This window comes from Erinaceus europaeus, chromosome 1 (genome assembly GCF_950295315.1).
Source record: "Erinaceus europaeus chromosome 1, mEriEur2.1, whole genome shotgun sequence".
In the NCBI taxonomy this organism is placed as follows: domain Eukaryota; kingdom Metazoa; phylum Chordata; class Mammalia; order Eulipotyphla; family Erinaceidae; genus Erinaceus; species Erinaceus europaeus.
Window position 1 is genome coordinate 32,273,414 of NC_080162.1, and position 12,480 is coordinate 32,285,893.

Sequence of the window (12,480 nt, forward strand, 5' to 3'; positions counted from 1 at the left end):
TGACGACATCAATAACAACAATAATAACTACAACAATAAAACAACAAGGGTGACAAAAAAGGGAGAAAAAAAAACTTTCATGCTTGAAGTCCCAGGTTCAGTCCCCAGCACCACCATAAGCCAGGGCTAATCAGTGCTCTGGTAGTTCTCAGTTCTTTCTCTCTGTGTCACTCTATCATTGAAAATAAAACAAACTATTTAAAAAAGTAGAAAAGTGGTCCAGGAGGTGGCACAGTTGATAAAGCATTGGACTCTCAAACACAAGGTCCCAAGTTCAATCCCTGGCAGCACATGCACCAGAGTGATGTCTAGTTCTCTCTCTCCTTCTTTCTCATGAAAAAATAAATAAAATCTTAAAAAAAAAAAAAAAAAAGGAAGAAGAAAGAAATTGGCTGGGGAGGGGGAGATAGAGAGGGAGAGACAAAGACATATGCAGACCTACTGGTAGGGAGCAAGGGCTTGAACCCCAGTCCTTGCACATAGTAACATGTGCATTCAACTTGGTGTGCCATCACCAGACCACAACCAGAACTGTTGCTGGGGCTTGTGCCTGCTTGATAAGCAGAGCCACCTCTGCTCCCAGCAACCAATCTCCCTAGAGAGACCAAGAGAGACAGCTGCAGCACTTTCCCACCATTTGTGAAATTTTCCCCTTGCAGATGGGGACTGGGATCGGCCCCAGACTCACTGCCTAGGAATCAGGAGTCAGGATCTTTAGAACTTGTTGAGATGCTGCTTTAGGATTGACAGGACAGGCACCTTGGAGATCTTGCAGGTTCAGATCAGACACTGTGATAAAGTGAATATCAAAAGAAAGTGAGTCACCAGGATTTTTTTTTTTTTTGGATTCTCACTGCATATAAAAGTTATTCTGGATTAGGGAGATAGTATGTTGGCTATGCAAAAAGACTTTTGTCTTGAGGCTACTAGGTTCCTGATTCAAGGGGGGAAAAAGCTATACTTACACTACACTGTAGTCTTTTTTTTTTTTTTTGTCTTCAGGGTTATTGCTGGGGCTTGGTGCCTGCACTATGAATCCACTGCTTCTGGAAACTATTTCTTCCCTTTTGTTGCCCTTGTGTTTATTGTTGTTATGATTATTATTGTTGTTGTTATTACTGTCGTTGCTGGATAGGACAGAGAGAAATAGAGAGATGAGGGGAAGACAGAGAGGGGGAGAGGAAGATAAACACCTGTAGACCTGTTTCACTGCCTGTGAAACGATCCCCCTGCAGTTGAGGAGCCGGGGGCTTGAAATGGAATCCCTACGCTGGTCCGTGCTTTGTGCCACGTGTGCTTAACCCGCTGCACTACTGCTTGCCCCCCCCCCCCCGTTGTCTATTTTTGAAGCTTAAAAAAATTTTTTTGTGGGGGCCAGGCAGTGATGCAGTGGGTTAAGTGCACACGGCGCTAAGTGCAAACACAGGAATAAGGATCTTGGTTTGAACCCCTGGCTTCCCACCTGCAGGGGGTCTGCAGGTGTCTATCTTTCTCTTCTCATCCTCTCTCGATTTCTCCCTGTACTATCTGACAACAACGACAGCAATAACAACAACAATAAACAACAAGGGCGACAAACGGGGGAAAGAAAAAAGCCTCCAGGAGCTGTGGATTCGTAGTGCAGGGCACTGAACTCCAGAAATAATCCTGAAGGCAAAAAAAAATTTTGTGTGTGTGTGTGTGTGTGATTAATAGTGGTTTACAAGATTATAAGATTACAGGAAGGATACAGTTTCAGACTGCCTCTACCACCGAAGTTCTGTTCCCCAACTTTCCCAACAATAGCTACCACAGTTTTCATAAAAATCTTAGCAAGTTAGTTTACTTCTGTGTTTATTTATTATTTTAATTATCTTTATTAATTTATTGGATAGAGACAGCCAGAAATTAAGAGGGAAGGATGTGATAAGACACCTGCAGCCCTGCTTCATCACTTGCAAAGCTTTCCCCCTGCAGGTGGGGACCAGGTGCTTGAACCTGGGCCCTTGCACCTTATAACATGTGCGCTCAACCAGGTGCACCCAGCCTCATTTTTTAAAATTTATTTTTTTGCAAGTTTGTCTTTCAATTCTCTAGATTCCACTAGTGAAATCACCCAGTCATTGTCTTTCACCTCTTTACTTACTTCACTAAGCATAATCACTCCTAGTTCCATCCATTTTGTCCCAAAGGACTCAATATCATTTTTATTGCAGAGTAGTATTCCATGGAATATGTTACAAGATTGTAAGATTACAATGTTCCACACCACACCCACTGCCACAGTTCTGTATCCCTACCATCCCACCTCCAAAAAGATAACCAGCATAGTTCTCATTAAGTCTTAAGTTTGCTTGTTTCTGTGTTTGTTTTTGGCAAGTTCATGTGAAATCAATCTCTAGATTTTACATGTGAGTGAAAGCATCTGGTAGTTATCTCATCTCTTTACTTATTTCACTAAGCATAATCACCTCCAGATCCATCCGTTTTGTCCCAAAGGACACAATATAATCTTTTTTGATTGCAGAATAGTATTCCATGGAATATATGTTACATAACTTCTTTATTCAGTCAACTGTCAATGGGCATTTAAACTGCTCCTACTTTTTGGCTACTGTGAACAATTCAATACGAACACAAGGGTACATATGAATTTACACTTTAGTCTGTAGATGTATAATAACATTTTGCCTAAACATACATGCATATACTTTAAATTAAAACATTGTATTGATGGACAGGGAGATGGCTCAGTGGGAAAAGTAGATGTCCTACCTTACGTGAGGCTCTTGCCCATGTGGGAGCACCAAGGACAGCGCTAGTGGGTTCTTCACTATGGGTAGTGAAATGGTATTTTGGTGTCTTGCTTTCTCTCTTCTCCTGACCTATGGTGGTGCTGAGGAGTCTTAGGCATGACTTTGCATACCTCCTATGCTATCTTCTTGCCCTACCCATGAACACACACACACATACACTCTCTCTCTTTCCAAAAATGGTTAGCCCTCAGCTGGGCCTTCAGCCAGGTAGTCTTTCTGCAGGTGGAAGATCTTGCCTGAATGTTGGTGTCTGCTGACTAGTCAGAGTTATGGTTGAAAGAGCTAGAAAATGAAGGGAGCCAGGCGGTGATGCAGAAGGTTAAGTGCACATGGCAGCATCGGGATCCCAGTTCGAGCACCCAGCTCCCCACCTGCAGGGTGTTCACTTCACAGGTGGTGAAGCAGGTCTGCAGCTGTCTATCTTTCTCTCCCCCTCTGTCTTCCCCTCCTCTTTCAATTTCTCTCCTATCCAACAACTACAGCAATAACAACAACAACAATAACAACAATGACAATAAACAGCAAGGGCAACAAAAGGGGCAATAAAATAAATAAGGTTAAAAAAAGAGCGAGAGAATGGGAAAGCATAGAAGTCACAATTTTCCCTAGTGTGGTAGTGCCGGGCTAGCGTGGGGGTGCCTCTTCTTAGGTGCGCACTCTCTGGGTCGGAGAGAACTCGACCGGAGCCAGCCTGGGTTGCTACTCACTCAGCGATGCCAGGAAGATAACTCAGGAACAGACTCATGTTGGCGAGGCAATGCAATATCTTTATTGATCAGAGAGCCAAGGCTTTTAAAGGGCAGACCCGGAAGCAGCAAGTCGGAAATGGAAATGGCTAGGAAAGCGGCGGAGAAAGGCAACAGGGGCTGGAAAGGTAGGAACTTCCTTAGCAACTGTTGCGAGGGTTTTAACTGGTAGCATTAATAATACCCTGCAGGCAGGGAGGGTCTTGAGGGTAGAAAGAAGATAGATCAAAGGAATGGAATGGGTGGGGATCTTTCAGGCAAAACAGTAATTATGTAAATATGCCATAGTATCAGGAATGCAGGGTGGAGCAGGGGGAGCTGGCTTAATGTTTTAAGGAATGCCAGGCTCCTGGAGGCAGAAAAATGTAGGGTGTTTTGTGAGGCTCCTTACAATTTCCCGACATGGTAGGAGTTGGGATTGAACCTGGGCTGCACATCTGCTAATTCATGACAGTAAAGTTTGTGACATTGATTAACTCTTCCTTTCCCAACATATTTCTTTGTAGCACGTAAAGTTCCTCAGTAACATTTTTATTGAAAGAATACTTTTAAAATTAATTAATTAATTAATTTTACCAGAGCACTGGTCAGCTATAGTTTATAGTTTATGGTTTATCAGGATCCCTACTGATGTTGGGAAAACTTCAAGAGCAGGTGGGGAGACAGGGGCTTGAAGCAGATCCTTGCACCAGCCCCTGTGCTTTGGTTCTTGCACTTTGCATATCTCTCTCTCTCTCTCTCTCTCTCTCTCTCTCTGCCTTCCTCCATCTCATAAATAAGTACCTTTTAAAAAGGACTGGGTGGGAGTTGGGTGATAGTGCAGCAGGTTAAGTGTACATGGTGTGAAGCACAAGGACCAGCTTAACGATCCTGGGTCGAGCTCCAGCTCCCCACCTGCAGGGGAGTCACTTCACAAGTAGTGAAGCAAGTCTGCTGGTGTCTGTCTTTCTTTCCCCCTCTCTGTCTTCCCCTCTTCTCTCCATTTCTCTCTGTCCTATCCAACAACAACGACATCAATAACAACAACAATAATAACTACAACAATAAAAACAACAAGGGCAACAAAGGGGAATAAATAAATAAATATTTAAAAATTTAAAAATAATATTTATTTATTTATTTATTGGATAGAGACAGGTAGAAATCGAGAGGGAAGGGGGTGATAGGCAAGGAGAGAGACAGAGAGACACCTGCAGCCCTGCTTCACCACTTATGAAGCTTTCCCCCTGCAGGTGGGAACCAGGGGATCAAACCTGGGCCCTTGAGCATTGTAACATGTGTGTTCAACCAAGTATGCCACCACCTGGCCCCAATAAATATTTTTTAAAAAGGACTGGGTAATGGTACACCCAGTAAAGTACACACATTACCATGTACAAGGACTCAGGTTCAAGCCCCCAGTCCCCATGTGCATGAGTAGTGTAGCAGTTGTAGCTGTCTCTCTTTTCTCTCTCTCTCTCTCTCTCTCTCTCTCTCCCTTCCCTGACTATTTATTTAATTTCCTCCAGGATTATTGCTGGGGCTTGGTGCTGGCACTACAAATTCACTGCTTGTGGCAGCCATCCCCCACCCATTTTATTGGATAGGACAGAGAGAAATTAGGGGGGGAGGGATAGAGAAAACACCCCATTTGTGAAGTGACCCGCCATAATGGGGAGCAGGGGGTTCAAAGCTGAATCCTTGCATGGGATCTTGCACTTAGTACTATGTACATTTAACTGGGTGAGCAACCGCCCAGCCGGCTCTATCTCTATCAGAAGAGGAGGAGAAGGAAGAGGAGGAAGAGAAAGAAGAATGGGAAAGGGTAAGGGACAAGAAGGAAAGTGAGAAAAAGGGGGTGGGGTAGGGTGAAGCACCTGGTTGAATGCACATATTGCAATGCTCAAGGACCTGGGTTCAAGCCCCCTTCCCCACCTGAAGGGAGAAAGCTTTGCGTGTGATGAAACAGTGTTGTAGGTGTTTCTCTCCCTATCTTCCCCTTCCTCTCAATTTCTATTTCTCTATCCAATAAATAAATAAATAAATTAATTAAATGTTCTTTCTATTAAAGAGACAGAGAAATGTTTCATTCATATCTTTAGGCTTCACTTTTTTTTTTTTTTTTTTTTTGCTTCTAGGGTTATTGTTGGGGCTTGGTGCCAGCACTACTGGAATCCACTGCTCCTGGAGGCCTTTTTTTCCCCTCGTTGTTGTTGCTGCTGTTATTGTTGTTATTGCTGTAGTTGCTGGCTAGAACAGAGAGAAATTGAGAGACGAAGGGAAGATAGAAGGTGGAGAGAAAGATAGACACCTGCAGAACTGCCTCAGGATCGAACCAGGATCCCTACTGATGTTGGGAAAACTTCAAGAACAGGTGGGGAAACAGGGGCTGGAACCAGATCCTTGCTTTGGTTCTTGCACTTTGCATCATGTGCGATTAACTGGGTGCCCTACTGCCAACCCCCCAGCTCCAGTTCCAGTCCTACTGCTCTTGTGAATTTTTTTTAATTTAATATTTATTTATTTATTTATTTTCCCTTCTCTTGTCCTACAAATCCACTACTCTTGGAGGCTATTTTTTCCAACTTTGTTGCCCTTGTTGTTATTGTTATTGTTGTTGGACAGGACAGAGAGAAATCGAGAGAGGAAGGGAAGACAGAGAGGGGGAGAGAAAGACATCTGCAGACCTGCTTCATCCCTTGTGAAGTGACACCCTGCCTTCCCCACAGGTGGGAAGCCATGGGGATCCTTCTGCCGGTCCTTGAAAGCTTAAATCTTTTTTTTCTAATTTGGAAATGATTCATTATTCTAGATGCATGTGATTCATGAAAGAAGGTCAAAATATCTGTATAGACAAAAATTTAGAAGTTGTTGTCAATCCCCATGATGGCTTAGAGGGTGTAAGATTTCAGTCAAGGGAGTTGAGCGGTAGCGCAGCTGGTTAAGTGCATGTGGCTCAAAGCACAAGGATCGGTGTAACGATCCTGTTTCGAGCCCCCGGCTCCCCACCTGCAGGGGGGGTCGATCCACAGGCGGTGAAGCAGGTCTGCAGGTGTCTGTCTTTCTCTCCCTGTCTGTTTTCCTTTCCTCTCTCCATTTCTCTCTGTCCTATGTAGCAATGATGACATCAATAACAACAACAATATCTACAACAAGAATAAAAAACAAGGGCAACAAAAGGGAACATAAATAAATGAATTAAAAAGAAAAATCTGTATTTTAAAAAAGTTTATCTTAAAAACATTTTAACATGTACAAACTATTGTATTTACTGTTGGATGTAAAACATTCATTTCCCAATAAAGAAATAAAAAAACCCCACATTTTTGTTATGCCCACAGGTTCGAATCCCGATCTCAAGCAAAGAAGACCAGAATCACATGCAATAGCAAGATCCTTTATTAGCAAGCTTGAGCTCGGGCTGCTGACACCCTTCCACACGAAGGGAAACTCTTCGACCCTGATCACTTTTCTTTCTTTTTTTTTTAATATTTATTTTATTTATTTATTCCCTTTTGTTGCCCTTGTTGTAATTATTATTGTTGTTGTCGTTGTTGGATAGGACAGAGAGAAATGGAGAGAGAGGGAGAGGGAGGGGAAGACAGAGAGGAGGAAACACACCTGAAGACCTGCTTCACCGCCTGTGAAACGACTCCCCTGCAGGTGGGGAGCCGGGGTTCGAACCGGGATCCTTATGCCGGTCCTTATGCTTTGCGCCACCTGCGCTTAACCCGCTGCGCTACAGCCCGACTCTCCCCCCCTGATCATTTTTCATGCCACCTTTTTATAGTTATCACAGGGTGGGTACAGGTGGAAATATTTACGCAGAACAAGGAATAGTTGGTTTCGGGTTAACGGCTGTTCTCAATATTTGGGGCTTTTCTTTGACCTCACAATTTTAAGCCTTTAAAAATTTTTTAAATTTATTTTTTAAAATATTTTTTATATTTATTTATTTATTCCCTTTTGTTGCCCTTATTATTTTATTGTTGTAGTTGTTGTTGAATAGGACAGAGAGAAATGGAGAGAGGAAGGAAAGACAGAGAGGGGGAGAGAAAGATAGACACCTGCAGACCTGCTTCACCGCTTGTGTCCTATCCAACAACGACATCGACATTAACAATAACAACTACGATAAACAACAAGGGTAACAAAAGGGGAAAAAAAAGTTTCTTAAAAAAAAAAGTGGGGGAGTCGGGCTGTAGCGCAGCGGGTTAAGCGCAGGTGGCGCAAAGCACAAGGACCGGCATAAGGATCCCGGTTCGAACCCCGGCTCCCCACCTGCAGGGGGAGTCGCTTCACAGGCAGTGAAGCAGGTCTGCAGGTGTCTATCTTTCTCTCCTCCTCTCTGTCTTCCCCTCTTCTCTCCATTTCTCTCTGTCCTATCCAACAACGACAACAACAATAATAACTACAACAATAAAACAACAAGGGCAACAAAAGGGAATAAATAAAATAAATATTAAAAAAATTAAAAAAAAAGAAAAGGATAAAAAAATGGGAGTCGGGCGGTAGTGCAGCAGGTTAAGCGCATGTGGCACAAATTGCAAGGACTGGTGTAAGGATCCTGGTGCAAGCCCCTGGCTCCCCACCTGTAGGGGAGTCGCTTCACAGGCGGTGAAGCAGGTCTGCAGGTGTCTTTCTCTCCCCCTGTGTTTCCCTCCTCTCTCCATTTCTCTCTGTCCTATCCAACAACAAAGACATCAATAACAACAATAACTATAGCAATAAAAAACAAGGACAACAAAAGGGAATAAATATTTAAAAATTAAAAAAGATAATTAAAACAATATAAGATAGGGGGCCAGGTGGTGGCGCGCCAGGTTAAGTACACACAGTGCAAAGCACAGGACTCAGCTCCCCATTTGCCCTGGGGATCGCTTCACAAGTGGTGAAGCAGATCTACAGGTGTCTCTTTTCTCTCTCCCTATCTTCCCCTCCTCTCTAATTTCATCTGTCCTATCCTATAAAATGGGGAAAAATGGCCTTCAAAAGCAGTGGATTCCTAGTGCTGGCACTGAGCCCCTGCAGTAACCCTGGAGGCAAAAAAAAAAAAAAAAAGTCACTGTTGTCCTAATGACTTAAAAAAGATATTTGCTTATTTACTTATAATAGAAAGGAAGAGATGAAAAGGAACCAGAGCATCATTCTGGTACATGTGGGTATGATGCTGGAGATCAGACTTGGGAACTCATGCTTGTAAATCCATCACTGTAGCCGCATTTCCACCTCCCAGGTGGCTGACACGACCCTTGATCCATGGACTATAGGCAGGATGTTGTGTTTGCAGGCATGAAAGCATTATAAATCTCCTAGCTATCTCCGTCAGAGCTCTTGGGTGACCAGGTGTATTGTATTGCAGCGAGCAGCAGTATGTTGAAAGGAATTTCTCTTTTGAGAAGTAAATCTCAACAGTGGGCTTAAAATATTTGTAAGCCATATTTTGAACAGATGTGCTATCATCCAGGCTTTGCTTTTCTTTTAATATAGGCAGAATAGATTTAGCGTCAATCTGAAGGCCTCTAGGATTGTCAGGATGGTAGATGAACATCGGCTTCTACTTAAAGTCAGTAGCTGCATTAGACCCTAACAAGAGGCAGCCCGCGCTTTGAAGTCATTGATGCTTCCATCTACAGAAGTTCTATGTAAGATCTTCTTCCAACAGAAAGTTGCTTTGTCTCAACTGAAACTCATTTTCAATGTAAGTGGGGGGATAGTGAGGCAGTGGGCAAAGGACTGGCATGTGAGAGATTCCAGGTTCAGTTAGATAGCATTTTAGTCTCTCTCCTGTGAAAATTATTTGTTGTTGTCATCTCTGGAACTTCACTACTCCTGACTTTCAGGTAGAAAGAAAGAGGCCTGGAAGATGGCACAGTAGTGTTGGGCTCTCAAGCATAAGGTCCTGAGTTCAATCCACAGTGATGCTCTCTCTACTCTTTCATATATATTTTTAGAGAGAAAGGGGAAGACACCAAAGTTTCCTCCAGTACAGTGGATGCCAGGTTCAGACTTGGTCTCGAGCATGACAAAGTAAGCACATTGTACAGGTGGACCATTTTGATGGCCCAGTTTTTTTTTTTTTTTCTTTTTGCCTCCAGGGTTATTGCTGGGGCTCAGTGCCTACAACATGAACCATGAATTCACTGCTTCTAGATGCTATTCCCCAACCCCTTTGTTGCCCTTGTTGTGATTATTATTGTTGTTGTTGATGTCATTCCTTGTTGGATAGGACAGAGAGAAATGGAGAGAGGAGGGGAAGACAGAAAGGGGGAGAGAAAGACAGACACCTGCAGACCTGCTTCACAACCTGTGAAGCGACTCCCCTGCAGGTGGGGAGCCGGGGGCTCGAACCAGGATCCTTCCACATGTCCTTGCACTTCACGCCACGTGTGCTTAACCCACTGCGCTACCTCCTGACCCCTAGTTCTTCTTTTTTTTTTTTTTTAATATTTATTTCCTTTTTGTTGCTCTTCTTTTTACTGTTGTAGTCGTCACTGTTGGATAGGACAGAGAGAAATGGAGAGAGGAGGGGAAGACAGAGGGGGAAAGAAAGACACTGGCAGACCTGCTATTCACCGCCTGTGAAACGACCTCCCTGCAGGTGGGGAGCCAGGGGATCGAACTGGGATCCTTATGCTGGTGCTTGCGCTTTGCGCCATGTGCGCTTAATCTGCTGTGCTACTGCCAGACTCCGTTTTTTTTTTTTCCTGTTGTGCAGTGTAACCACTTTCTTCAAGGATTTTAACTTAGTGCAGCTTCTGAATCAGCACTCACTACCTTGTACCAGTCTGTAACTAAGACAACATTTTTCTTCTTTTTTAACCAGAGCATTGCTCAGCTCTGGTTTATGGTGTTGGAATAAAGGGGTTAGACCTGGGACTTTGGAGCCTCAGGCCTAAGACTTGTCTCTTTGCATAACCATTATGTTATCTACCCCACCATGGGACAACTTTTTTCTTTAAACCTCATCAACTAACCTTGAGTAAGTTCAGATATTTCTTTTCTTTTTTTTATACTTATTTTCCCTTTTGTTGCCCTTGTAGTTATTGTTTTATTCATGTTGTTGTTGATGTCGTTCGTTGTTGGATAGGACAGAGAGAAGTGGAGAGAGGAGGGGAAGACAGAGAGGGGGAGAAAAAGACACCTGCAGATCTACTTCACTGCCTGTGAAGCGACACTTCCCAACCGGGATCCTTACGCTGGTCACACTGCACTACCACCAGACTCCCAGTTAAAATATTTACTCTTTCCCCCACTCAACCCAGAATCTTTTACTTTGGTGCAATACTGATATTTCTTTTGAAGCTTCCTCTGCTCTCAGCCTTCACAGAATTGACGAGTTAGGACTCTGCTGTGTCTTGTTTTAGCTCTGAGGGAGTGTTTGGCTGGTTTGATCTTTTTTAGAGACCCAAGTTTCTTTTCTTAAAAAAGATTTTAATGAGAATCAGACATCATTGGTACATGTGCTGTCAGGGACTGAACTAAGGACCTTATGCTTGAGATTCCAACACTCTACTGTGCCATATCCCAGGCCTTGAGAATCTAATGCTTTGGGGTGGGTGGTGGTGCACCTGGTTGAGCACAGTTACAATGTAGAAGGACCTGGGCTCAAGCCCCCAGTTGCCACCTGCAGTAGGAAAGCTTTGCAAGTGGTAAAGCAGTGCTGCAGGTGTCTTGTCTCTATCTCCCTTCCTCTTGGTTTGTGGCTATCTCTATCCAATAAATACAGATAATTAAACAAAAAGAGTCCAATGCTTTATCTACTATATCACCTCCTGGACCACAAGATTCTCAGCAATAAAACTGTTTTGCTTCCTTATCATTCATGTTTTCACTGGCATTTTCATTTCCCTTATAAACATTGCATTTAACTTTTGTGGGGGTGGAGTTGGGTGTTGGTATAGCTGGTTGAATGCAATGTTATAATGCACAAGGACCTGGGTTCAAGACTCCAGCCACCATCTTCAGGGGGAAAGCTTTGCAAAAGGTGAAGTAGGGCTGCAGGTGTCACTCTATTTCCCCTTTCCCTCTCAATTTGTCTGTCCAATAAATAAATAGATAGTAATACATTTTGTGGGAGCCAGGCAGTGGCACATTGGTTGAGCACACATACAGCCATGAGCAAGGACACTAGCTCAAGCCCCCACTGATATGCACATGTTTCTCTCCATTTCTGTCCTATCAAGAAAAAAAAAAACTAAAGATTTTATGAGATCAGGGTGGGGGTAGATAGCATAATGATTATGCAAACAGACTCTCATGCCTGAGGCTCCAAAGTCCCAGGTTCCGTCCCCACACCATAAGCCAGAGCTGAGCAGTGCTCTGGTGACAAAAACAAACAAAAAAATGATCGAAACATTTTTGTTATAAGTGGTTCTGGAAGCTGAATGAAGGGCATCTCTTTGACTACTGAGTCACCATCACAGCCCAATTTTTAATTCTATATTAAAGAAGAAATAAAAAGAGGGGGGTCAGGTGGTAGTGCAGTGGGTTAAGCGCACGTGGCGTAAAGCGCAAGAACCAGCGGAAGGGTCCCGGTTCGAGCCCCCGGCTCCCCACCTGCAGGGGAGTCACTTCACAGGCGGTGAAGCAGGTCTGTAGGTGTCTTTCTCTCCCCCTTCTCTCTGTCCTACCCAACAATGAACGCCATCAACAACAACAATAATAACCTTAACAAGGCTACAAGGGCAACAAAAGGGGGAAAAATGGCTTCCAGGAGCAGTGGATTCATGGTGCAGGCACTGAGCCCCAGCAATAACCCTGGGGGAGAAAAAAAGAGAAACTTAAGCATCACTTTACCATCCAGGGTGGTGCCTTTTGATGCTGACCATGGTGCTCCCATATGGTGCTGAAGATCAAACCCAGGGTCACATGCACTAGGCATATGTTCTACTTGCTGAGCTACCTCACACTCAAGTTTTATTTTTGGAACTGTAGTCATCAGTTTTTTTTTTTTTTTT